This window comes from Falco punctatus (genome assembly GCF_963210335.1).
Source record: "Falco punctatus genome assembly, chromosome: 6".
NCBI classification, from domain to species: Eukaryota; Metazoa; Chordata; class Aves; order Falconiformes; family Falconidae; genus Falco; species Falco punctatus.
This window is the reverse complement of record NC_137585.1, coordinates 49,597,610-49,622,926: the sequence shown is the minus strand read 5'-3', so window position 1 is coordinate 49,622,926 and position 25,317 is coordinate 49,597,610. Positions and strand designations below refer to the sequence as shown.

Below are 25,317 nucleotides of genomic sequence, written 5' to 3'. Positions count from 1 at the left end.
ACCCAAGACATCTCAGTTCAGAAGATGAACATTACACACAGTCTGACTTTAAAATGTAAAAAATCATGTCTAAGACATAAATCAACTACAGAAATTAAGATTTTTAAATCTTCCAAAACATAATATTTTTTTAAAATATGTTTTTTTTAAGAAACCAAGATTTACTTAGAAGATATAATTCTCTCCAATACAAATAAAATGTTAATTTTTATGATCAAGTAACACCTAGGGGCAATGTGAGTTTAATCCTTCATCTTTGAATCAATTCTGACTTAAAAGTTTTGTTGTATTTCATTGTAATAATATTTTAATGAGATTTACAATACAGCCCAGAAAGAGTGAAATAGGTTACTGTGCTGAGATGAACTGCCTCAGGGAAAGTAGGAAGAGACCCAGGACAGAACCCTCTGCAGTACTGCATCATGCTGCCTTCATCTGTCAGCTCTATTCTCTACCAGCACATCTGTGATCACAGAAACGGTGGTACAACAGCCTGTTACACATCTAATTATTCCAGCTCAGAAGAATATGAGAGGACTTTCCATTGTGTTTTAATTGCATATTTCTTTGATAAGAAAAAGACTGAGGGAAAACCTCTCACACATGAGGCTATTGCCCTAGAGACGGTGTGGAATCTGTACATTTCTTTTCAAAGTATACAAACATGAGCTTGAGAGCAACAGTAAAACAGAGTGTAAGATGCCATAGAAGCAACACTAGACACTTTTGAAGCAAATTAATATACAAATGTGTATTAAACAGACCATTCTTCACCCACAGTAACTTTTCCTCCCAGCTTCACTGTACAACAGCTTTGTACAAACCTCCTGTTGACATTAACTAGAATAAAAATCAGAAAACACAGCAATAACAGGCATGTTTTCTACATTTATAAGGGGATGATTGAGTAATTTAGAAGTTTTCCCACCACTAAATAATGCAATTAAAAGATGTTACTGGTGCTAGATTCATAAAACGGGAAAAGGAGCTGAACAAGTGGGTCTGATGCAGACAGAAGTGGTAAGATAGCAAGCACCAACAGGTACACAAATAGCACTGTTAATTTGCAGGGGAAAAAAAATTTGTAACACTTTCTGCTCTCCCTTCATCCACAAAGGCAATTTTAATTTCAATTAGCTTTATTAAAGCAAGGACTGATGCGTTCCTACAGACTACAATTGAACAGTGTGAACCCAATCTCTGTCAGGTAACAGGGTCTCAGGAGGGCCATGCCCACACCAGGAATTTTAAGCACAGGTTGAAGTCATTGCCTTAACATAAGCAATTAACATTTTAGGAGCAGCTGCAGGTGCCCAGCTTGGCCTCAGATTGGAACCACGTTCCCCAAGGTGGTTTTGCCCACTGGTTTATTTTCAAGCTCTTCTCCAACACCTGTCCCTGACATGGCTGGAGAACCAAACTCATGATCACCCAGCTCCACAAAGTAATTGCAGGTGGGGGGGTGGGGGGTGGTAACAAGAAAGCTGACAAGATCCCCGAGGCATCTTTTTCCTCTGCAATTGACCATGTGGCTCAGATCTCAAGCATCTAGACAAGTCTAGAGCACTAAGTCTCAGTAAAAATATTGGCTGCCCTGCTTAATAAGGAAATTATGGTTACAGGGTTGAGAACAAACAGGGCATCTTTTGATAAGAGTAGATTGAGATACAGTATTATATAAAGCCTTAGAGCAACCAAATGAGGGGGGAAAAGGAAATATGTATCTACAGAAAATCTTTTTAGACAAAATAAGTTATCCAAAGCAGTATCTGGTGTCTTAGCCTTATCCATTACCTCCAACACCATTTCTCAGCAATATGAATTCTCTCTGCAAACCTGCCTAACCCCAGCACTCACAGTTCCCCAAGCCTTTTTCCAGATGATGCTGACAAGGTCATTTTAATTCAAGCTTTGGCCAATATTTAAACATCTTTTCACATCATTCAGTTGGCTAAATGCACTAAATCAACTGCTTCATATTCTATTAGCCATCACTTCTTAAATAAAACCTACCCTTTGCCTTTTTAATCTTAACTCCAGATACAGCAAAACTGAAACTCCACCAACTACACTTTGATTAGGCTATAGCTTTGTTTCTCCTTATACATTCAGATATATGGTAGTCTGTAATGACAAACGAACTGAAATTGCCATTTAATCCTGTCTTTCTATAGAGAACAAATTTGCACATTGAAGAGTCCACTCAAATGAGTAGGAATATAACACAGTTACACTCAACATGCTCTATTCCCAAAGTTGATGTTCAATCCCACTTCCACTTATGTGAAAGTCTACACTGCCCTACAAATACATTGAAAAGTTACAATACAAAGGTATTTCCTTGTTCTCATTTAAAATTCTGTCCTTAAGACAACCCAGCTCTATTCACATAGCTTTCCTCACATTTTTTTTTTCATTAGTTTTCTGATCTACAGACTGTTTCTTCTCTTAATACAGCTGAAAACATTTTCAGTTCTCTGCTTCTTCCACACAAGTCTTTCAAAGAAATCTTTTGATATCTCGCCCTCACCAGTCACTTACCATCCCTTGAGAGCTCCGAGGTTTCATTTTCTGATCTCCTCCGACTGTCTGTTCTTACTGTCTGAAACCCTTACACTTACACCGACTAACAAAAGGAGGGAAGAAATAAGGAACAAAGATGCCTATTTGAAATTTACTGGAAACTTGAATCATAAGAGAAAAAATACAAACCCAAAGGACTACATCATAGCAAAGAATGACTGCCAGTCCGACTCAGCACAACCAACACACTGCAAAACCAGAACAGCCTCCACACATGCAACTATTTAAAAAGAAGTCTGAATCAGTCAGCTTTCTCAACATTATTACACAGAAAGACAATGTTGTCACGCTGCCCTGCAGTTGCAGCTATTTTGATCCAAGAAAAGGTTGGATATGCATTTAAAAGTCAAGCATGCTCACTGAGAGCACTGAGTCAAACCATCCTCTCCCTGGTAGGAGGCTCTGCCCCACAGGCTGAGCTGCTGCCTTCCCCACCTCCACACCCCAGTTTTGGGACCTGGTGGCTGCTTACACACCCAAAATGATAGACCATCACTCCACAGACAGCTTGCCATTTTACAACTTTGACACATTTTAGTTTTTCTGATTTTATGATGCAAAGCTAAGTAACATTTAATAAAAGAATGAGCACAAAATGACTTCAACTATGGCATACATTAAATCAAACAAATGAAGTGGAACAAGTGTCTGTATGAAAAATTATACAAAATTGTGACTATCATTAAATGATTAAATCTCTGGGCGAGAGAAATCACATGCTTTTGAATCGTGCATTTATGCCATAAGTAATTAAAGCAATAATTGTAAGTCAGTCTGAGTATGCATCTCCATGTTATAACAAGGTTTGTTTTAAAACATGAATCAAGCATTAAAGATGCTTTGCTATCAAAGAAGATGGAAAAAATCAGCTATCAGGCTTTCAATTACTTTATTAAAAACTAATTTAACCCCCCTAACGTATAATATAGTACTAGACCTTGAAAAAAAAAAGACACTGATTTGTACCACAGCTATGAATTTCCTCCTATCTATTTTGAACAAGCTACTACATCTTGTTATTTCTTCTATGTTATTTCTTACACACTCTTCCCCCTGTTCCCTGTTCCAAGTTTCAGTACCTGAGAGTTACTGGTGTCTAACTGCTTTAGTGTGTATTTTAGAACAACAAAGCAAGTTAAAACTACAGCAACCAGGAGACTGAGAAAATACCCAACAGCAGTTTTACTGCTACTGATCAGTGGTTGCTAAATGCAGACTAGGCATTAAGTAATGGAGAGGAAAAAGTACAAGGTTGGAGCCTTCATTACTGATTCAGCTGATTATGAAAGGTGCGGCTTTAAAATTTTAAGTAGGTAATCACATCATACAGGGAAGGGAGGCTATCCTGAGTCCTGCAGAGATCCATGCTCAGGCTTATGCTGTTCAGTGTGTTCAGAAATGAGCTGGAAAAGGGGCAAACTCCGAGCCTCCTAGTGTTCCCAGATCACTCTGACTGTAAAGACAAGGACTGACTGCAAGTAACTGAAGAAGGGCCTTGCAGTACAAGGTCAAGCAGACAGTAAAACAGCATAAAAAGACAAACAAAAAAAAATCAGCTATACGGGTTCTGAATTCATCATTTTAAAAAAACATGAAGAACAAAATATTGGGTTTGTGATTAGTGCTTCTAAGAATGATCAGTGCAACCCTCATCACTGGGTGAAAAAATAACATTTTTTAAAATGTATATTGTATATACATATCTGATATTTACAGTATAAATCCATGATACAGCTGCATCTGCATTTGGTGTGTAATTTTTGCCCTCCCTGAAAAACCTCTTTTCTCCCTCAAATCTCAGAAAAAAGCTAGTCACATTTGAAAACAATCTTCCAGTCTTGGGTTTTTTTTTTCTCTTGTGTATAGAAATTGTTATTTCTCTTATTAGAAATAACATGGTTATCTTAATAGATTATTTTTTCAATAGACAAACAGTCTGCAAAACTGGCTTTAGGATACAGATACTTTCTCACTAAGACTCACCAAAAAACATGATGAACTAATAAAGTCCAACTTCTGTTTTCTCAAAATGATTATGGAAGAGATCATGTTAAAGACACCGCTTGCTGCTGAGGAAAAAAAAAAAATCCACTAAATATTCCCTCTCTTGCGATACATTTAGCACTTTAATTATGCAGAGATACTAGTTTTTCCTCACATCTCTGACAAAGAGACCGGAGTAAGCAGTGATCTGCAAATTTATAGTAGCTTGTTACTGACCATTAACAAGCTTGGACATAAAGACAGCTAAACATGCTTGTGCAGAGACTTCCTAAATGCAAGAGAGACCAACATCAGCTAGACATACACTTACCATTTCAGACTGACCGTAGCAGTAGCTCTACTAATCATGGAGATGAAAGGATACGCAGTCTGTCAGAAAAGGGAACAAAACCCCATGGCTACAGAAGAAAAGCTCCCTGCTCACTGGGTTAGGATGCTTCATTTGCATTATTTGAAGCAAAACAGCTCTTGTCAGGAGGTTTTTGACCACCCATTCTCTTTCATTTCACAGCGGAATTAGGTGATATTATCTATAGCTAATTGTTTGAATTCCTAGAACAGGCTGAGTAAGCAGTAATGTTGGCTGGGCCACACTGGTTTAATACAGCTTTGGAAAACAGAAGGCTAGATCATCACCATACTCACATCTGCAGTGTAAAACAAACCCATGACCTTTTGGTCAGAGAGCCACGTCAGCCTCTTCAAGGAAAGACTGAGTCCAGAAAGATGAAACTCAGCGTTAAGACCTAACCTTTCTAGAGCTGCCAGACAAGTGCTTCTACCCTCCCCAGGTAGACTGGCATCCTTCTGCTCTCAGAGGAAAAAACAGCTTTAATTTATGCACTGATGTGAGATGGAGGTAGTAAAGAACTTGTCAGACATTCACTATACTTACTTCAGCTCTACTAACTCACTGCTAAACAGCTCTGCCAATTTCTGGCTTATTTGTACCAATGAAAAGAACTGTCGCATGCCTCAGGCTTCACAGAAGCACCATCATTTCTCTCCCTCACTTAAATGAGCTTATGGGGTAAAGACATGGTGGAAACTAACAAGTTTCACTGCAGTTGTATCTATTACACCTCTATATGTTTACTCCCTCCCTGTATCAGTCCAAAAAAAGGAAATACTTTCCAACTCCAGGAAGTCAAACCTCCCCCTTGCATTGCGCTTGACACGAGGCATGCCTGTGACACACGTGCCCTGCAGATCACTCAGCTGGACCGAGGCAGCGGTGCAAAAGAGCAAGACCAAAGCCAACACCTGTAGCTCAGTAAGTGTGAAGGCAAGAGAGAAAGCCGCCACTTTTCCCAGCAGCACTCTCACCCCGGTAAACAATCAGTGCTGTCCTACTGTTCCATCACAGTGCTGTTTCACACCCATTCACCCAATACACATTTCAGGGTACATACTGCAAAAGCCAAGAACCAGCAGTGTAGGTCAAGGGGTGTGTCATCTTAGATCCTTGTTTTCATCAAGGTGTTTTGCACTTGGAGGCAAGAAGCAGAGAGACATGCTTCGTTTCAAAGAAGAAACTACTAATGAAAAGTAGTTTGGGACTATGTTACACCAATAGACTGTTCATTCTGAGAACCAGACAGTCCCATTCATTCATCAAGATTACCCAAACACTACCACCAACAAGATTTCTTTAAAAAAAAAAGTTATACTTCTATTAATGACACAAAGGAAAAAAAATTAAAAATCAATTCTAAAGATAGATTAATTTACTAATAAATGCCAAATTTGACAATGGATGAAAGCACTCAAAACTGAGGCATGTCAAACAATATGTACAAATATTAAACACATCTTCATGTACCAACTATTGTAGTCTTCGCTACAAAAGCTAGAAAAAACTCTTCATCCAAAAGACTCTTTATTTGTATCTCATATGTCACAGGAAAAATGTACACTTATACATGATTGCCAGAAAAATTTTGAAGTTATAGTTAGTTCATTAAGAAAAAGGTTACAAACCCATGAGAATATCAGCTTCTTATATCAAACTACAGAATGGATTAATTTAGAATCAAGGTAAGTGGTAGTTTTAGCTACCCTTATAGCAAGGCCTAAAATATACTGGACATTACAAACTATATTTCCTAATTTAAAAGATGGATATTGAGCTTAAGTTTTACTTCAACTGTAGTGAAAATGTTAATTCTGAACAGATGCACCTACAAGGGCAAGATTCATAGACCTCACACTGAAAATTAATATTCAAAGGAAGTATCACAGTTTAGCTTAGTGTTCTAAACATGAGTCACTGCTAGACATACCTTTTGTAGAAAATGAAAAATCAGCTTTCATAATATGAAAGTTCTACTACCTCTCACCCTATTATAATTTTTTCTATCTGCATTAAAAAAAACACTTAGATTTTAATTAATGCCCTGCAACTCAAGGCCAGGGTGGATCCCTAAGTTTTGTGTGTGAAATGAAGTGATAAAAACATTTCAGCATCTACAAGCATTCAACAAATACTATTTCACCTTTTACGAATTGAGTAACTTCAGCACAGAAAACATTTGGTAATGGTCTACAAAACACATTTCAGAAAGATAATTTTTTCTTCACTCCTCCTGTCCATTCAGAGCCAACTGAGGATGCAATAGGGAGAGGCGAAGAACACAGAGAACAAATTGCATTGTATGCATGTCCTTCCACTTCACTTTCTTCCATGCATTATTTACAACAGAAGGCAAATTCAGGAAGTTTAATAAGTACACTGATATTACTCCAGAAAAGAGAAGTTAAGCGTCCATATCACAGAGCTGTCTTTACTATTCTCTCCCAGTTTCAGTTTATTTTATAAAGCTTGCTTAAGCATCTTATACAGGCTTAAATCATGCACAGTAAGAAAAGTAAACAGCTTAGTCTTATCAGGAACTCACAGTCCCTATGTCTAGTACAGGAAACAAGAACAGACATGGAGCCTGGTTAGTCTATATTGCAAGTGTGATTGAGACAATTCAGAACTGTCACTTTGAAAAACAATTTTAAGTACTTATTTTAATAGCATTTGTCACATAAAAATTTCCTATTAGGTTATTTCCTAGAATCACAGAACAGTTTGGGTTCGAAGGGACCTTAAAGATCATCTAGTTCTAACTCCCCTGCCATGGGCAGGGACACCTTCACTAGACCAGGTTGCTCAAAGCCTCATCCAACATGGCATTGAACACTTCCAAGGATGAAGCACCCACTACTTCTCTGGGCAAACTGTTCCAGTGCCTCACCACCCTTACTGCAAAGAATTTCTTCACACTATCTAACCTAAATCTACCCTCTTTCAGCTTAAAGCCATTCCCCCTTGTCCTAGCACTACATGCCCTTGTCAAAAGTCCCTCTCTAGCTTTCCTGTAGGCCCCTTTGGGTACCGGAAGGCTGCTATAAAATCTCCCTGGAGCCTTCTCTTCTCCAGGTTGAACAACCCCAACTCTCTCAGCCCGTCTTCCTAAGAGAGGTGCTCCAGCCCTCTGACCATCTTCATGGCCCTCCTCGGGACTCACTCCAACACGTCCATGCCCTTCTTACACTGGGGCCCCAGACCTGAATGCCGTACTCCATGTGAGGTGTCATGAGAGCAGAGGGGGAGAATCATCTCCCTTGACCTGCTGGCCACATTTCTTTTGATGCAGCCCAGGACACAGTTGGTTTTCTGGGCTGCAAGCACAAACACCTTTATTTGCTCAAATACCTTTAGAAAAGTGCATGGAAAAGGTCTGGGGTTAGCATGGGAGCAATGGAGAGGTAAGGGAAAACTGTTTATTTTTGTTAGAGAGGACTTAAATTACTGAAATATGTTCAGCCACCACTGAATAATCGCGTTTCAATGGGAATGCCCACACTTCATCTTCACCTAAAGGTAATTACTTCATCACTACTGCCTGGAGCAGGCTGCCAAGTGACTTTATACAGATTTCATTCTCCCAAACTCTATCCCTCTTCTCTGTTGCAGCACTTTCAGCCCTTTAGAAGGCAGAGCATGAGTACAAGAAAGTGTTACCTCCACTAGTCCCGTATATTCAAGAGCAGCGATGTGAAAGCCATGCAAATCACAGGTATGTCCTTGAGCAGACTGTCATTTAAGAGCCAAACACATGTCTCCAGGACTAATTCCTGCCTACTTGAAACTGAGGTGTACAGGGAGAGCTGAGGTTAGCAGGAAGCCATGGGCTTTCTCAGCTGCTTCCTTGGCATTCAAAGAACATCAAACTTCACACCACATTGTATTTTTATCTCTTTGAATATAAATTGTGTGTAATCACTTAAAAGGGGCTTTTCTTAAGGTGCCTTCCAGCCAGTTTTTACCAGAAGCTATCACAATCAAAAAATCCTTAATGTCAGCATCCCACTTCTCAAGTCTCTCAGAAATAAATAATCATCCCCCTGCAGACCACATCAGTATCCATCCGAATACTACCTAGTAATGGCAGACTGAGAATACTACAAGAATTTATCATCTAAATAGGATAGGCTATGATTATCTCCATAACATTCAAACTCCTTATAGCCTCTAGCATTTGGGAGCTATATTTTGGTACTCATAGAACAGTGCTCTGCAGAAATGAAAACTAAGCTGATGGGAAAACTAGCTTGTTATAATAAGAGTTGTGAACATAAGTCACAGAACAAAAGAAAACCTTTATTCTTTAAAATAGAAGGAAGAAACTACCTCCATGCAAGCTATAGGTGGTGGTGGTGAGGGGGGTTTGCTTGCATTTCTATGTGCAATACTAACATTTCACAAGTGCTTAAATCTTTGGGGTTTTTTTAACTCTTAAGTTTCTACTTTTTCTTCCTCAGCCTGTATATATTAAATGCACGTTGTAATGCAGGTGCCAAATGTTTCCCTGAGAAAAACTCCAAGGTAATAAAGGTTTAGAAGAAATCTGGTGCTCAAACTAGAAGATGTCAACATATTTGAATGAAACTGGGCATAAACCACAGTGAAATACAAAAAATTGCAACGAGTTTGCAGGGACAAAAAAAGCATGCTTCCAGTTAAATCTGTTAATAGGGAACCTTGGCTGCTGAGTACATCAAACACTTCAGCTTTCCAAAAGGAAACATTACCTTTGTAAGAGACTTTCTTTCTCATGTCTGTCTAATAGGGAGTGGCACATTTCAGGCATTCGGAGCATAAAGCAATGACAACAATGCAGAGCCAAATGAAGCTGTTCTGTGCCAGCTGTGTAAGCTTCCTGAAATTTCATTCACTAAAAGGTCAAGAACTTGTGGTACTGTACATATGAGACCTTCCAGAAATCATCTGGAGTTCAACTGCCTGTAAGATTTTCCTTGCAGTTCAGTACAAAATTAACATTTCACTGATGTGCTTGGCAATGTGAAACGTCATCCATATACACACTGCCTTGCAGGAAATTCATTTTGGCTTTTTGTGGCATTTTTGGAACCAAGTGGCTCTCTGCCTGAAGAAAAAGTTTATAGGGGTTATGATGGAAAACAGTATTTTCCAATTTTACCTACACAAATCAGATTGTTTGTAATAATCCTAAACAAAGAAGCTATCCATCTTGAAAGCTGTTTAAAAAAATAATCACAATTCACTTTTTAATTTCATAATTTGAAATTTAAAAAATGAAGTCATTTAACCTGAAAATATCAAGGATTTGGAAAATGGTATCCTACTGAGTATAATCCTAATGTGCTCGGTTATAAACAAACATACATAACCCTGCAAAATGTAGCCTCTGGCTTAAAAACAATCCTGCATTAAAGCCATAGGTAATCTGTCTTACATAATGCTATTTGCATTTTGTAATCCTGTTAAAAATACTTGTGACATCAAATCAATGTCTTCTGTTCACAAATGCGACATCCAAACCAGGAGTTGCACTCATGTAGTCAAACTGCTTTTGGAGTACTCATAAAGCAAAAGCCCTTTTGTAACCTTTGTGGTATACATAAACAGCACATCAGTATGAACTGAAGTCTAGTCTTTTAGTACAAATATAAATTAAATTAGAGAACTATCACCACAAAGTAAAGCCTGATGTTCCAGTTTGGTGAATTACTCACAACCAGGGGTGCGCTGGTTACACAAAGATTTGCCATTAATAAAGCAGATTATAACTTTAGAGTGGGAAGTTAATATTAATCCTTATGCTAACTCACCTTATCCCACTTAAATTCTGAACAGCAATTCAGACTGTGGTATCAAAAAGTCCCTGCGTGTAGGCAGACACACAAATACACTACACAAGTCCCAATTCAGCCTCAGCATTTCCTAGAGAGTTGGCTTCATTCATCCTCCCAAGCACAAAAGCACATATTCTGGGTAGATAAACACTTATCTTCTGTGTAACACTCTACACCTCTCTAAGTGATGTCACCAAGCACCTGAAGTCCTCAAGTTCTCTAGGACAACTGAGGAAGTCAGATGTGATGGGATCACAACTACTTTTGAGAAGCAGAAATGGTGTTACTCCTACCAGCTTTCTCCTCAGCCAGGTGCCAGAGCACATACCTAAGGATGAGAGATCCAACTTCAAGCCCCATGTGAGAAGAGCTGGTTGAGCACAGCCGCTGATGATTTATTACAGAATGCAGGCTCATCAGAGAGCGTGGTCTGGTATATCAGCTCTCCCAGCCATTCCCTGTTGCACAGGGGCTCAGGGCAGATGGAAACTTTCAAGCAGTACACCCTGGGTCCCGGCAGTGAGGACACCGAGTGCAGAAGTGACTGAAACCCCTGAAGGCCAGCAAAAAAATAAAACCATGATCGCCTACTTCTGTGCCCTGATCTCTGGAAAAGAAAGTGTGTTCTTCCTTCCTATACTTCTGAAATATTCACCCACAGAAGAACTACAGACAGACTCGTTCTGATTTGGAGAGGGGACTAGCAGAATCAGAGAGTGGTTAAGGTTGGAAGGGATTTCTAAAAGTCCCCTGGTTTAAACACTTGCCTCCTACCCTGTTCAGCACAGGAACAAATTCAAAGTTAGATATAACATGCTAATGATTCCTTAATGCTTTTAAGGAAAGAAGGACCAGTACTTCATTGGACTGGTCTTCAGAGAGTTTTTCTTTCTCATCATTAGGCAAAATGCTAAAAACAAAGTTGTACTGGGCAGGCTGGCTTGCTGCCCTATACCAAATAGTTCAAATTCTGGTATAGCTGAGTAAGTTAGGAGGACAGATTTCACTCTTAGTATGCATAAACACACACACAAAGCTACATTTACAGGTATGTTCAATTATTACACTAACATTTCTCAGAAAGATACTCTAGATAGTCCAGTAGGCTTCCAAGCCCAGAGCTGGTTTAGTTTTAAGTCCGATGGTCTCTTTAAATTTGCAAATACAAGTGCTGCATGACCTACCAAATCTGACATTCGCTTAGCATAATAACAAAGATCCATCTAGCCCAAGGTCTCATCTCTGACAGCAACTAAAAGCAGATGCCCAAGAGAGAAGGATAGGTTTGTGGCAATAATCTCCCAGCCTTTATCAACTGAAAGGTCAGAGACTTGCTGCAATTTCCCACTGCTCAACTCCACTGCGACGCTGTCCTGACTAAGTACTAACATTTTTACACCACTGTTGTCATTAGAATAAAAACCTCCAATTCCAGAAGCTATAGTACCCTATTTGAAACACTACGTGCTGTATGTGGCAATGGCTGTAAAGTTAGCAGCAAACACTAGCACAGAAACTACACTTTAAGACATACTGTGCTTCCATAAAAAATGGCAAAATACTGTAAAAATTTCCCAGAAACTTTTTCAAGCGTGTATCAGTTCCTTTATCTTGATTCTACTATCAAATTATGGTTTAAAACAATATACTTTATATTGTGCCAAGGTCTACAGAATTTGTGGAGAAAAAAAGAAAGAATGAAATTCAAGTGCATCCTGTAGTTAAGTCTTAGGTATCAAGACTACACCTGTGCGCATATCCAGCACACATATTCACCAGCTCCCAGCATGGTTCAGAAACTGTTCATCTGAAATCTCTCAAATCAGTCCCTTGTGTCCCTGCAAAGCATGGTGATTGACTGAACTTCCACCTGCATTTACAACAAAGCAGCTGGTAAACAGGACCTCTCCAATTAGGAATTGTGGGCAGTTCCTGAAGTTTTCCCAGGCAGCTCCTGCCGTGCATAGGCCAACTGGTAAGAGTTGCTTGTACACTTAAGTGTCTGAATAGCATCCTAGGTAGAGAACCTGACATTCCCAGAGAATCCCCAAGGCAGCCAAAACTGTTGCCGGCTACGCAGCAGTCTTCTGTATACATGCAGGACAGCCAGGAAACGTTTCATGCAGAACTTAAAAGTAACAAAGAGAAACACATTTTGCACAAACAGCAGAAAACATTTTGTGGAGTCTCATCTAATCCAGCTTAAAAGACTCCCATCACCATCCAATAAAGAACCATCAGACCCTATCTGAGAAATTAGATTCTCCAGATGAGCGTTACCCAACAAAACAGAAGCCAGTCAATTACTTTTCCTATCCATCCTTTAAACAAAGAGCTGTCTGACTGCAACACTATCAGGAAAGTTATTTGGAGACAAAGGATTACATCGTCTTTTTCAAGGAAAACACTACCCCATCACTTCCCAACATTTACCACCACATTAAGCCTACTTTGTCTGCATCTGTGTTGCTTCCTTAATGGTTTCCAGATTAAAGTTTTTGGCATAATACCTAGAAATATCTGTTTTATCAAAAGTGTGCTGAACTAAATGATGGAAAGTGATCAAAAGCCCAATTCAAGCTTCAGATTAATCCTAGAGGCATTACTCCCATTTTACATAGAAGGCAGATCAGAAAAAGCCCTAAAGACTGAGACATTTTCCTGTAATCTTAATGACACCAGATGGAAAAATAAACCCCCAAATACTTCTCACACTTTTTTTCTCAAATACTCACAGTAAATTCACTGTGTCACCAATGCTCCTGCAAGTACTTTAAAATACTACCCAGATAGGATTAGAATAGTATTACCCAAGCGAAGGTATCTACCACTTGGATTACAAGTTTTCAGATCAGTCCAAGTGTAATCAGCTTCATAACTCTGGCTTCTCAAAAAACCACAACACCCAAGCTTGCTTTTATTCTTATTTCTTTATATACACCGTTAAGTGATTCCAACAGTTTTCCTTAGCTAGGACCTTTATACAGTGACTGTCTTGACCTGATAGTGATGGGTGGCAGTATATCTTACACACAGCTTACACCTTAGGACCAGCTGGGAACTGGTGGCAATGTGCACTACAGTCATCTCCTCATATGGTATCATTCCCATCTTCATTTCCCCCACCCCCCAACCTGAAACAGCACAGTTACATTTCAATTATCCAAGACAGTAAAGGGATCAGACAATCAAGAAAAAAACCCACAGGGATAACACATGTGTACGTGTATTAAGTTACAGAAGAACACTCAAAGTTGCTGAAGAGGTCAGTTATACTGTTGACTATGAATGGACACCAACCCCTTGACTAATACTGACCTCAGATCAGACAGCACTGCATAAAAGTGACTTTCCTGCTCTCTGACCTAAACTTGCTCACAGGAAGCCAATTCAGGCACTTTTACATTTATAGTACATTAATACATAACCTGAAAAATAAATACAAATAAAATAACCTTAGCAGAAACCACAGCTTGGAGAATAAACAGAAATACATATAATGGAAAGCTTTTTATTTGTAGCTACTGTATGATGATACTTGTAATAATTAGAAATTGTCAGTTTAACATTAAAACCATTATCAATTCTCTGGACAGTTGGCTGGATGGGTAAGGGAAGCTCCACCCTCCTCACCCCCCACTTCAAAGTTTAATGAAATAAAGTCTCAAAACTCATTACCTTTCTGTCATCAAGTTTTGTTAATCTAATTAAAAATTTGATTATAACACCATATCATCCATTCATGCTGAAGATTAAGTCAGTGAGGATAATCTGGCCATGCTGATTCTCCAAACTCTATAATGGTGCCATCTCCCTCAGCCATCTGCAGATTTTCTTTGCAATATAGCTGTTAGCCTTTCAGTATTAAAGCACTATTCAGAATTAAACTAGCTGTATATAAATCCAAGTTTTCTTTTCCATGTCCCCAATAAGATTAATGGCCTCAAATTCAGCTTCATTAATAGCAAAGAAAACTTTTGATGAGTGAGGTACATGGAATACTTCTGAAAGTAGACTACTTACACCAAACGTCCTTTCACACACCGTTTTTAAACTGTAGTACTGGACAGTAAAATAATAATATTTTTCTGACCAGTGTCAATGTATTTAGTGAAGCAAGCTTTAATATTCTTTAAAAATGTAAAGTTAAAAAAACGAACTGCATTGTACCCATTAATTGTGTCTAAAAGCTGTAATCATAAATTACAATCTCATTAGGACTGGTAGTGTTTGAACAGATAACCACTGCCTCAAAGAACACACAAAATTTAGAAAATAATTTTGTATGAAAACTCACGAGGTCATTATACAACAAACAAAGGTTTTAAGATACTTACTTCAAAGTCTGACTGTCTAATTACATTTATGTAAGCCTTCTTAAAAGGAACATTTAAGTTTTGTTTTACAGTATTGTGCCTACTATTTATTACACAATGCATTCAAAATAAGATTTACATACTAATTACTTGCCTGTGCCTTAATAGCAGGTATTTGAAAGTCTACCACAGGATGGTAGAAACAGCAATGGAGGGATAAAGAAGACAAGGGACCTAAAAAATGTTGTTCTTCTGGGTCCTATTCACAGACTGCGCAAGTCTTTGTTTGAGAACTAGTGTTCAGAAATTGAATTACATTACAAAGGTTGAGTTACATTTTGTATTCTATCAGAAAAGTGATGGGTGGTTTTTTCCAGCGATATTTAGTGTTAAAAATTACCAATAGCTCTAATTTTGATAGATAATATTTAATGACAAACAGCAATATATTTAACAGTACATAAAGTGGTTTGAATTCCAAGTCTTATTTCAAGGCAAGGCTAACACAACATCAATTTAGTTCCTTCTTTTGTTAATTATAAAACTAATTTAATATTGAAACTGGGGGAAATTAATCTAATTATAATCAAATAATTCATTATGAAATGCAAATTCATAATTCCACTAATCCCGAGTTCTATTTTTGAAAACCATCAAATATTAGTCAAAGTAGTGCATTAGCTCACCATAGTGAATTATAATTTCCCACAACCATAGATAAAACCTCCCATTAATAAAAGCAAATATTCAACTATTTTTATAGACATGCTTTCAGAAGCAGATGTCTCACACTATCCTTTACTATCCAGGATAAGTCAGGCACCCAACTTTAGGGATCAGCATTATTTTGCATCTTCAGAGAAATATGTGCTTGTACTAACTTGCTATTTCATTTCGGCATTCTATCACAATTCAGAACGTGTGTGTGTGCGTGTCTGTGTGTGTGTTCTAGTCTGGGGAGTAATCACTGGAGCCTAGATCAACATGCCACCAGTGAAAGGTCATTTTCCCACTTGTGAGCAGCAAGACAAGGAACAGACGTGCAGTATTTATAAGGAGAATCTTACAACCAATTTTTTTTTCACTATGTTTTTTTTTTTTTTTACTTAATTCTTTGTCAATTCAGACAATACTTCACAGTCATTACTATTCACTAAAATAGCTTGAGGTTTTCTTTTAGTAAACAAGAAATCATCATTCTATTCTGATAGTAGCTGTTTGCATATAATTACATAGACCTCTAATGTTTGCTCTGTCTCCCTCATTTTGTTATCTTCACACTTAATTCTGGTTTCAGCACTTTCTTACTCTTATCTCTTCCATTCTAATTAATATGTCTTTTTATTAGCAGTCAAAACAGAAAGCTAGATATTAATGTCTAATTTGAACTTTCCTATCTACAATAATAAAACCAATGGTATTTATTTACTTTAGCTTGCTGTGTGAAACTTCTTTGTCATGAGTATGGTTTGTAACTGTTGGTGTGTTTTTCAATATCATGTCACCTAAACTAAGCCGGGCATGGGACTCACAGAGATCTCTGACTCTTCTATGACAGCTTTTACCTCGGGAGAGAAAAGAAAACACTTGTAAGCATCTATACAATGAACATAAAGGCCAATCTTCCTACTAATGCCGACTTTTGCATTAGCTTCCAACAGAATACAGCTATTGCATGTGTTCTCTACAGTAGTGTTTATGTCACTGTATTAAAGGGACAGAATTCAGCCCTTGTAGAGTTATCAAGTCTTATGACTAACTGAAATTTTCAAAAACCCAGATGCAAAAATCAACCAACAATTAAGAGCAACTGAGGTTTATTTTTAGATGTTTCTATGCTTCTAGACATCGGGGGGGGGGGGGGGGGGGGGGGGGGGGGGCAGGGAGCTCGTACACGTTTGCCAAGTGAACTATGAAGATACAAATCCTAATAAATCATTAATTCCTGTGATACTGCTCTCAATTCTGCTGGTGTATTTCCCAGGATGCAATGAGAAAGCTACACCCATATTTCAATGCCAAGGGAGCACGAAGGTTGTGAAAAGGAATATACAACTTCAGAACCTGGAGAAATTCCCACAGATACAAGTTTTGGGGATGATACCTGCAAACCATTTTACAAAGGACTTCTCCAGAAATCCTGCTGTTAAGGTAACCTTGCCTGCTGAAAACAACAGTGGGGAAATGGGAAATCTGGGCCAGCATTTAAGGCTATTTTGATGATGCTTCACTGCAGCACAACTGGTAGAATTGAGACCCCCAGGGGGCAAGCAAAGCTCTTAAGACTTGCCTCTAAAGAATACTGTGACTTTGAAACAATGGGATAAAGACTTTGCTTTCCTTTCTAAGAGAGTTTTTGAGGAAAATAAAGACACTACCACTGTATCTTGAGATGATGCATGAACAGTAAAAGCCAACACAGGATATGCTTTAATTAAGCACCTACCTTCCTAGCAAGAAAGCTAAATAAAAATTACTCAACAACATCTTTCACTAAAAACAGTACAGAATTCCTGAAAAAGGCTACTTTATTGAAGTATTTAATTTTAGGCCCATAATGTTTATTTTCCATTACACACCGAAGAGCAAAATTACATGCTTTAAAGCACACAAATATTATTAATAATAAAAAGGAAAAGAAGAATATGTAAATGCTGGGGGGTCTTTATGAAAACATGAGCTTTAATTCAGACAGAATTAAGCTATTCTTTAACTACAAGAAAGAAACTATTAAAGGAGTGCATTTTTCATTTTCAAATGAAGAAGGACATGGTCCTGGAAAACATGCTTGAATTAAAATTACTGGACTCAATATAAAGGTAAATGGGTTAAGTTTAACAACTCACTATTTACAAGTCAAACTACATGATCTGATGAACTGTTGTGACTTCCACTGTAGAAATACAAAACCACAGAGGAGTTCTAAGCAGACATATTTACTTTCATCTTAAACACTAAACAGTATTATATTTTTCAGTGTATGAAATTCTGTATATCGATAGTGTGTTACTTATTAAGTCGGTACCCCCCGTATTTTTACAGCCACAGGCAGTCTTTTTTCTAAGGATTTTGGTTTGGAGTCATTGAACAATGTGTCTGCCCTCTGGTGGTCACACTCACCTTTGTATGTTCCCACATGTTTTATCTTTTTTAAGTTAAAAATGTACTTCATACAACTACCACCTACGAGGTCTAACAGATAATTTAGCTTTTAGTCACCTGGGCTGGCTTGCTTTCCAGTTATGTAATTGCTTATACTTCATCTTGTCAACGTGTAAAAATATGTTAAGGGAGAGTGTCAAGAGGATGGGGCCAGGCTCTTTTCAGCAGGTCCCAGCGACAAGACAAGTGGCAATGGGCAGAAACAGGCAATTTCAGCTGAGCATGGGCAAGAACTTCTTTACCTGGAGGGTAACAGAGCTCTGAACAAGCTGTCCACAGAGGCTGCAGAGTATTCTCTGGAGATATTTAAAACCCACCTGGATGTGACTCTGCAACCTGCTCTAGGTGAACCTGCTTTAGCCGGGGCTTGGACTGGATCTTCAGAGGTCCCTTCCAACCCCGACTGTTCTGTGATTCAACTTTATCATGCAGAAATAGCTAGCAGATAATTTAAGATGCTCCTCATTTTGCCCAAACTACAAGAAAGCAGAAAACTTTCCAAAATTCCCTACAATAACACCTGAAGTTTCAATTTATATTGATATTAGATGTTTGATATTGTCTGGGAAAAGATGTTACACCCTGTAATACACTGAAATGCTGGCTACTAGACTCCAAGTTCCATAAATACATGAAATGCTTTTGAGGGAAAAAACGAGATATTTAAAAGACTATTTGCACATGAAAGGTGTCAGAGCTGTAAAATATAGAAACTTCTACGATTTTGTATATCATGCAAGATAGATATAGATAAAAACATCCAATAAGGATGGACCAGGGTCTGTAGTCCAGTTATTAGTGCTGCTCCTGTGACAGCCACATGTTAGCCCATGTAACAGGGGAGCAGTCATGCAGCTTCCATATGCGCTTTGTATTATATATCCAGCAAAAAGTTACAGAAAACTGTTTTCCCAGCTCTATGCCTTCAATCTCAGAGAAGCAGTAGGTGGAATCCTCTTTCCTTTATTATGTGATGCTTTCAAAGACATTAGATGACGTAAAAACCACACAGACAAACTTCAGGAGTATTCAAAATACACTTGGTATGCAGAACACTGACATCAGATTTGTTGGTTGGTTTAGATGTCTAACCAAAAACCAGCTCATGAGTAGACAAAAGCAAGCTGAATTATACCTAAGGTACACACAGCTCCAACATGAAGGGTGGTTCCTTCACACACCCACAGATGTTACAAACACCCTTACAGTATTAATTGGACTGGATTGCAGTAAGAGTGATAATAGTTCTTATCTGTTCCATGTCCTAATCAAACCTATGCCTAGGGAAGAATAATGGCACCTGCCACTGAAAGAGAAGCTCAGATGACTGGATTCTCTGCAACAGCCTCAAGAACATACGCTCCTCCTTCCAGCTTCATTGCCAAGATATTCCCTATCTTTTGGTGTCTGTGAAATTCACTATAAATAAGAAATGGTGTTAAATGGAAGTAGGTCTTCTTTACATCTGGTGAAAAGACCATACCCTGTCCAATACCTCCAGTCACAAGGGCTCTTGTTTTCCTGACTTCCAGATTTGATCACTGCAATACTGATGCATCACAATCCCAACTCCAGCTGTTAATGTTACTCAGAACTCAATCCACAATGTGGAAAACAGGTTGCCATTATGTCCTGAACAGATTTAACAACAACAAAACCTCGTCACAGTGGAACCATTACATTGCTCATAACTGAAAATGCTCACCATCCATGGAGAACACCACTCTTCACAGCAGCTGGGCCCAGAACACAAACTTATTGCTTCAGGACTCAAGAATGACTAGAGGCCTCAGTTTGTCCAACCAAAACTGCATGCAAAAACTCCATTTCTGTTCTTTTCTCTTTTTATGCACAGCTCCCCTTTTGTAAACTTGAACTCAAATCCTGGACAGTTTTGCAAGGATGGGAAAGGAAAAGAAATACAGCTCCCTTTTGTGAGCTTGTGAGAACAGATTAAAAAACAGTAAAATGGCTAGCACAAACTATTAACTTCTCATCTCACCCAAGGTGAGAACCAGGCTTTGTTTGTGGCCATGGAAGAGTTGCAACAAAACTACCAAAATCATCTGAGCTGAAAACCAAAAGAACACCTTTCATCTTCAAGAAAAGAGCAGCAACTCAAGGGAATTAAGCTTCCTACTGTATATTTAGTTTGTCCAGATACTACAACATCTGTCTACAGGTTGGGAGGGTTTGCTGGAGGGACCTACAGATTCCAGCCTACTCATGAGTGGCAGTAACCACGTCATTAAACCAAGTCACTGTTTATCCAACCAAACGAATAACCACTGCCAAGCTTACCACTTCCTGGTATCACTTGAAAATTGTAACGAAGAAGGCATGTCAAGCACCTCCAGCATTTTGATTCCCATGGAGAGGGGAACAGTGGCAGGAAACCCCACTTTTTAGTCCTTCTTTAACACTGGAGTAGTAGTGAAGAGGACAGTCTATCCTGTTACCAAAGGTAACTTGTAGTGTAAAAGCCTACTGATGAACAACACTGAATTTTTAAATACTCTTGAAATGCCCTTTAAATGTCAGGGAATATGCCTTGAAGATAACAGGGGTATGTAACATTTTCCTTCAAATTGCCTGATTTGATAATTCCTAGCAAAAAATCCCTCAACCCTTCACCAACAGTAAGACAAATTCTTGTTTTATTTTTTCTGCTCCCCTTCAAGTAACGCATTTCCCTGCTTTTGACATGCTCTTCAAAATTCTTCCCTCCCTCAAGACTGGTTGCACTTCCCACCTCACACCAAGGAGCTATCCCCTGCTTCATCCCACACTTTTATGCATGAGTTGTATATACATTCCCTCTCAACCTATTCTACTCAGAACCCCCAAGACTGTTGCCTTTTCTCTTTTAAGATTTCCAGTGAATTTTGTTCCCAACTCCCTCACTTCCACCACTTCTTTCTCATGCAAAAGTCAGTAATACATTTTGTTCTTCATCCTTCTCCTTGTACAGTGGTTCTCCTCATGGATTTTTTTGCATAATTCATTATCTCCTTTCTTTGAATTTTGTTCATTTCTACTACCCTGCCCACATTGCAATATTCAGCAGGAAAACTTCCCTTAGCCAGTGCCTATGCATTGGTCAGTTAACTCCATAGTATCATTCTCCACCAGCAGAACTGTTCCCTGACTCCAAATCTTGTACAAAAGCTGTCTTTTGCACTAATTGATTATATACAATGCCTTTGCGTACACGCAGACACACACAGAGCCCTACAGCATTGTGACACTGTAAAGGCAACTCCTTTATATGAACCCTCAGAATCAAGTTGGACAAATGCGACCACTGAAAACACAGAAAAGAGGAAGTTAGAAGTGACAGTCACACATCAGAAAGACAAAGAAAATATGTATAAACACTGTAAGCTCCTCACTGAGATAACAGTGTAAAGGAAAATGGTACGTTAATATTTTGGGTAGCTGTCTGGAAAAGCCTAATTAGTGGCCAAAGACTAACTCGTACAACCAGGAAGTTATGGATTGACTTCTGTTTTCCTCAGACAAGCTGTTAAACAGTAACAATTACATACTTTAAACCAGAGGAAATTAAAAGGTCATATATACCTAACGGTGCAGACGAAGTACTAGGACAACTGTATTCCCACTGAGATACATCCAAATTCAGCAGTCTTACATGAGTATTTACAGAATTCAGAGAGACTACATTTGTACTGATTCTGTCTGATTTAGTTGATGATTTAGACAGCTAGTTCCTTTCTAATGTGGCTGTTTTCTAAAGTTATCACGTCCACATAAGCTGAACTGGCTCTTTTTTTCCTTGCTTGGCTATTTTTGTGCATCTGAGATGCTCTGTGTGAAATGCTGCTTTTTATATAAAGTTTAGTTGCTTAAAGTAGAATGGGGGTACTGTGAGCTCTTACAGAAACATTTTATAATTCAAGCTGTTACGCTTCCATGCTAAAAAGTTAACAAGGGGAAAGCTGTAATGACATTATGAATTGAGCCATTTCAAAACTGAAACAGTGTAGGAAAACAGTGTATTCACAAAATGAATACTAAGATACATTTATCCTGATTCATAAAGCAAAAGAAAAAAAAAATTGAAAGCTTCTTAACAACAGCTAATAGAGGATCCAGATGAACATTTCTGTACTTATTCAACATTTACTAGAAGGGAGAAGCTAAAGAGCAATCCAGAGGAGTATTTGCAATGCAATTAGGCCAGACAAGTAAGTCTGAATGTATGCCAGCTGCAAAGGTCTGCCCTTAATTCACACAATCAAATGTCTAGTGTGTCGCACAGTGTCTAGCATCGGTATCTCCAGTACTGAAAGTCTCATCAGATATGTACTTGTTTACTGAGCATCTTAATCGGGGTCTAAACACATATCTAGTTGTACCTTCTAGCAGTCTATATGCCAGTCCATCACCATCTGTCAGTTAAAGCTGCCCCAGATAGAAAAAAAATCAATTCAAACAAATGCATTTGGTACTCAAACTAAGCTATCATTCAGATTTCAATATAAGACTTGAATTCCTTTTCAGTGTTCTTCAACTTTGACCCAGCTCTACCCCCTCCTTCACTGAAAAGGGCAAAGACAACAGCCCAGCAAGTGGGACAGGCAAAACAGACCTCCTTTGTTCACTTTTTCCCTTTCAGTTTTCTATTGAGGTAAATAACTGAAAGCTCAGCCAGCCTCCAGTAGCTCAGAATAAGCTCAGAAGCTAGCAATACAGCTAGCTTGCAACTATCCTTTCCTGGTTAACAAATGGCAGGACAAAACTTATGGTGCATCATGTTAATCTTCTTATTGGAGATTAACTCTTTACAAATTCCCTTAATATTATATTTACAAGACTATTAATAAATGCATAAGTTTAAACTAAACTTTAAAACTAAACTGAATAGGCGATACACATACTTACCAATTTAAAATGCAACAAATTATCACTGCGTAGAAAGTATAACTGAATTTTTTGAATACTATCAGCCCACTCAGAAAGGCAAAATCAAATTCATTGCATATTGCCCAGCAGACAACCTCCTACATTATTCCCTCAGCTTACATTACGCAGATACACTTTCTCTGTATGGCTTCCCGTTTTACCAACTCTGTTCATAACACATAACAATAGTAACATATCCAGTGAACACTGAATAGCCCAGCTTTACTGTACTATTTCAATACACTAGAAGGTAAAGTAATCAGAGTTCAAGGTGATTTGGGACAAATGAATGAAACTGCAGACTAACAGCAATTCCACAGCCGCAGGCAAAAGAGATCTAATTTTTAGGCTGATTGAGTTATTTGAGCTGTGCAATAATCTACTAACATAATATATGCCCAAACCCTTAACATATTATATGTTATGTCCAGATACCATATAGAGTCATTCCCCTACAGCAGGAAGAATGGGGAGACTAGCATTACCTTTTCCGGACTTGAAATTGGAATCCTCAAACCAATAAAATCTGTCAGAGACACACTTCATTAACTCTCCAAAACTGCAACTTGGTTACTAAAGCTTCTGCCACCACCAGAGAGTGATGGCAGAGTACCAGAGAGAAACACCAAAGCACAACAAACTAACAGAAGGTAACAGTAAGCATCCACTGGATTTGTTATTTCATTTTCTGAAAATAAAGACCATTTTTAAAAGCCAGATTTTCTGATTACAACCCTTCTTATCAAACAAGCTGTGGTATACATGCTCTATATTATGCTTGCTGCAAGAAGATAAGGAACGATAACTAAGGCTCATATTCTGGTGATCGCATTCACCTTGAACATTATGACTTTTGAGTATTTTTACCATGACCAGTAAGACTACAGAACTAAGATACCAATATGAGTATAATTAATTGTGGATTTATTCTGCAAGTTGTGAAGAGGGTTTTAGCTCCATCATTAACACCAGCTGGTACACAGTACCCCATCATCTGATGTAGTCACACAGCGGTAGTTTTCCCTGAGCTACGTTGCCTTTGCACAATCCAGAATGTGAATTCATTCAATGGATCCTGAGTTCTGTCAACGTCAAGTAGTTTTCTGGTTTTGCTTCTCTACATTCAATACTCTCACAATACAACACCTTCCCAATTCTGTATTGATACAGTCTGAGAACTAATTTTAGACACCCAAGTGAATTTCACAGTACTTTGAAATTCAAGTAACTTTTACAGACTTTAGTATCAAGCTTTTTAGCAACTCTGGTCACTTGCTGTGCAATTCCTATTCAAAACTAAGGACAACCATCAACTTAACAAATGTCTGAGGTGTCATCATACAAGTGGCAATAACAAACAGGTTAGACAAATATTATAAATATGCTGCACGTGCATGTCAGGTTTCTGACTTGTAGGTCCTTTGAAATAGTCTGTAATACTACAGTATCCTTCTCTTTCCGTCCAATCCTTTGCCAAAGAATACCAGCATATATATATTGGTATATATATATGGCACTATACCAAAGATGCATCTCCTGGTATATACGCTGCTCTCAAAACTTAAAGTCCAGATGCCTTCTGATGTTGTACAGTGATTTATTCTACGCAGTCCCATATAACTACTATCCATAAATTACCACATCTATTATATTAAATTATGGAAGAAGCTGAAATTATTAATAGCGCACCTGTTACACACAATCAAGTTTTCAGGTTTCATCTACCTTTTCTGTAATATACTTAATTAAGAATCAAAATTTATTTTAATACTCAGAAATCAAGAAATATACAAAGACAGGGAAAATTAGAAAAACAGAAACCCAGGTGGTTAATATTGGCTTCTTTAAACGACGAAAAGCTGGACCTTATGGATAAAAGAACGCTGTATCATGATCTGTAGGTCCCATTGCAGAATTACATATCACATTTTCCATTGTTTTACCTAACTATACAGACAGCCAAGAAGCAGTATTCCTTTCACAGATTACTTGTCAATATCAGCAGCCGTACTGACTGTGCTGAAACACACTATGATCGTAAATATTTAAACAGCTTGCCATTATTAATCAGGTACTGTTTACACTTAAGACTCCGAAGCCTTGGTTTAAACACATTTCAGACTTCAAAACTAACCCATCTATGCCGAGTTCAGCGGTT

General features: G+C 38.3%; 1 protein-coding gene across 39 annotated transcripts in view; it reads right to left on the bottom strand.

Annotated features, from left to right (window-relative positions):
- The window catches only part of NRCAM (neuronal cell adhesion molecule), a 178,198-nt gene that overhangs the window by 138,736 nt on the left and 14,145 nt on the right, over window positions 1–25,317 (bottom strand). The window lies entirely within an intron of this gene.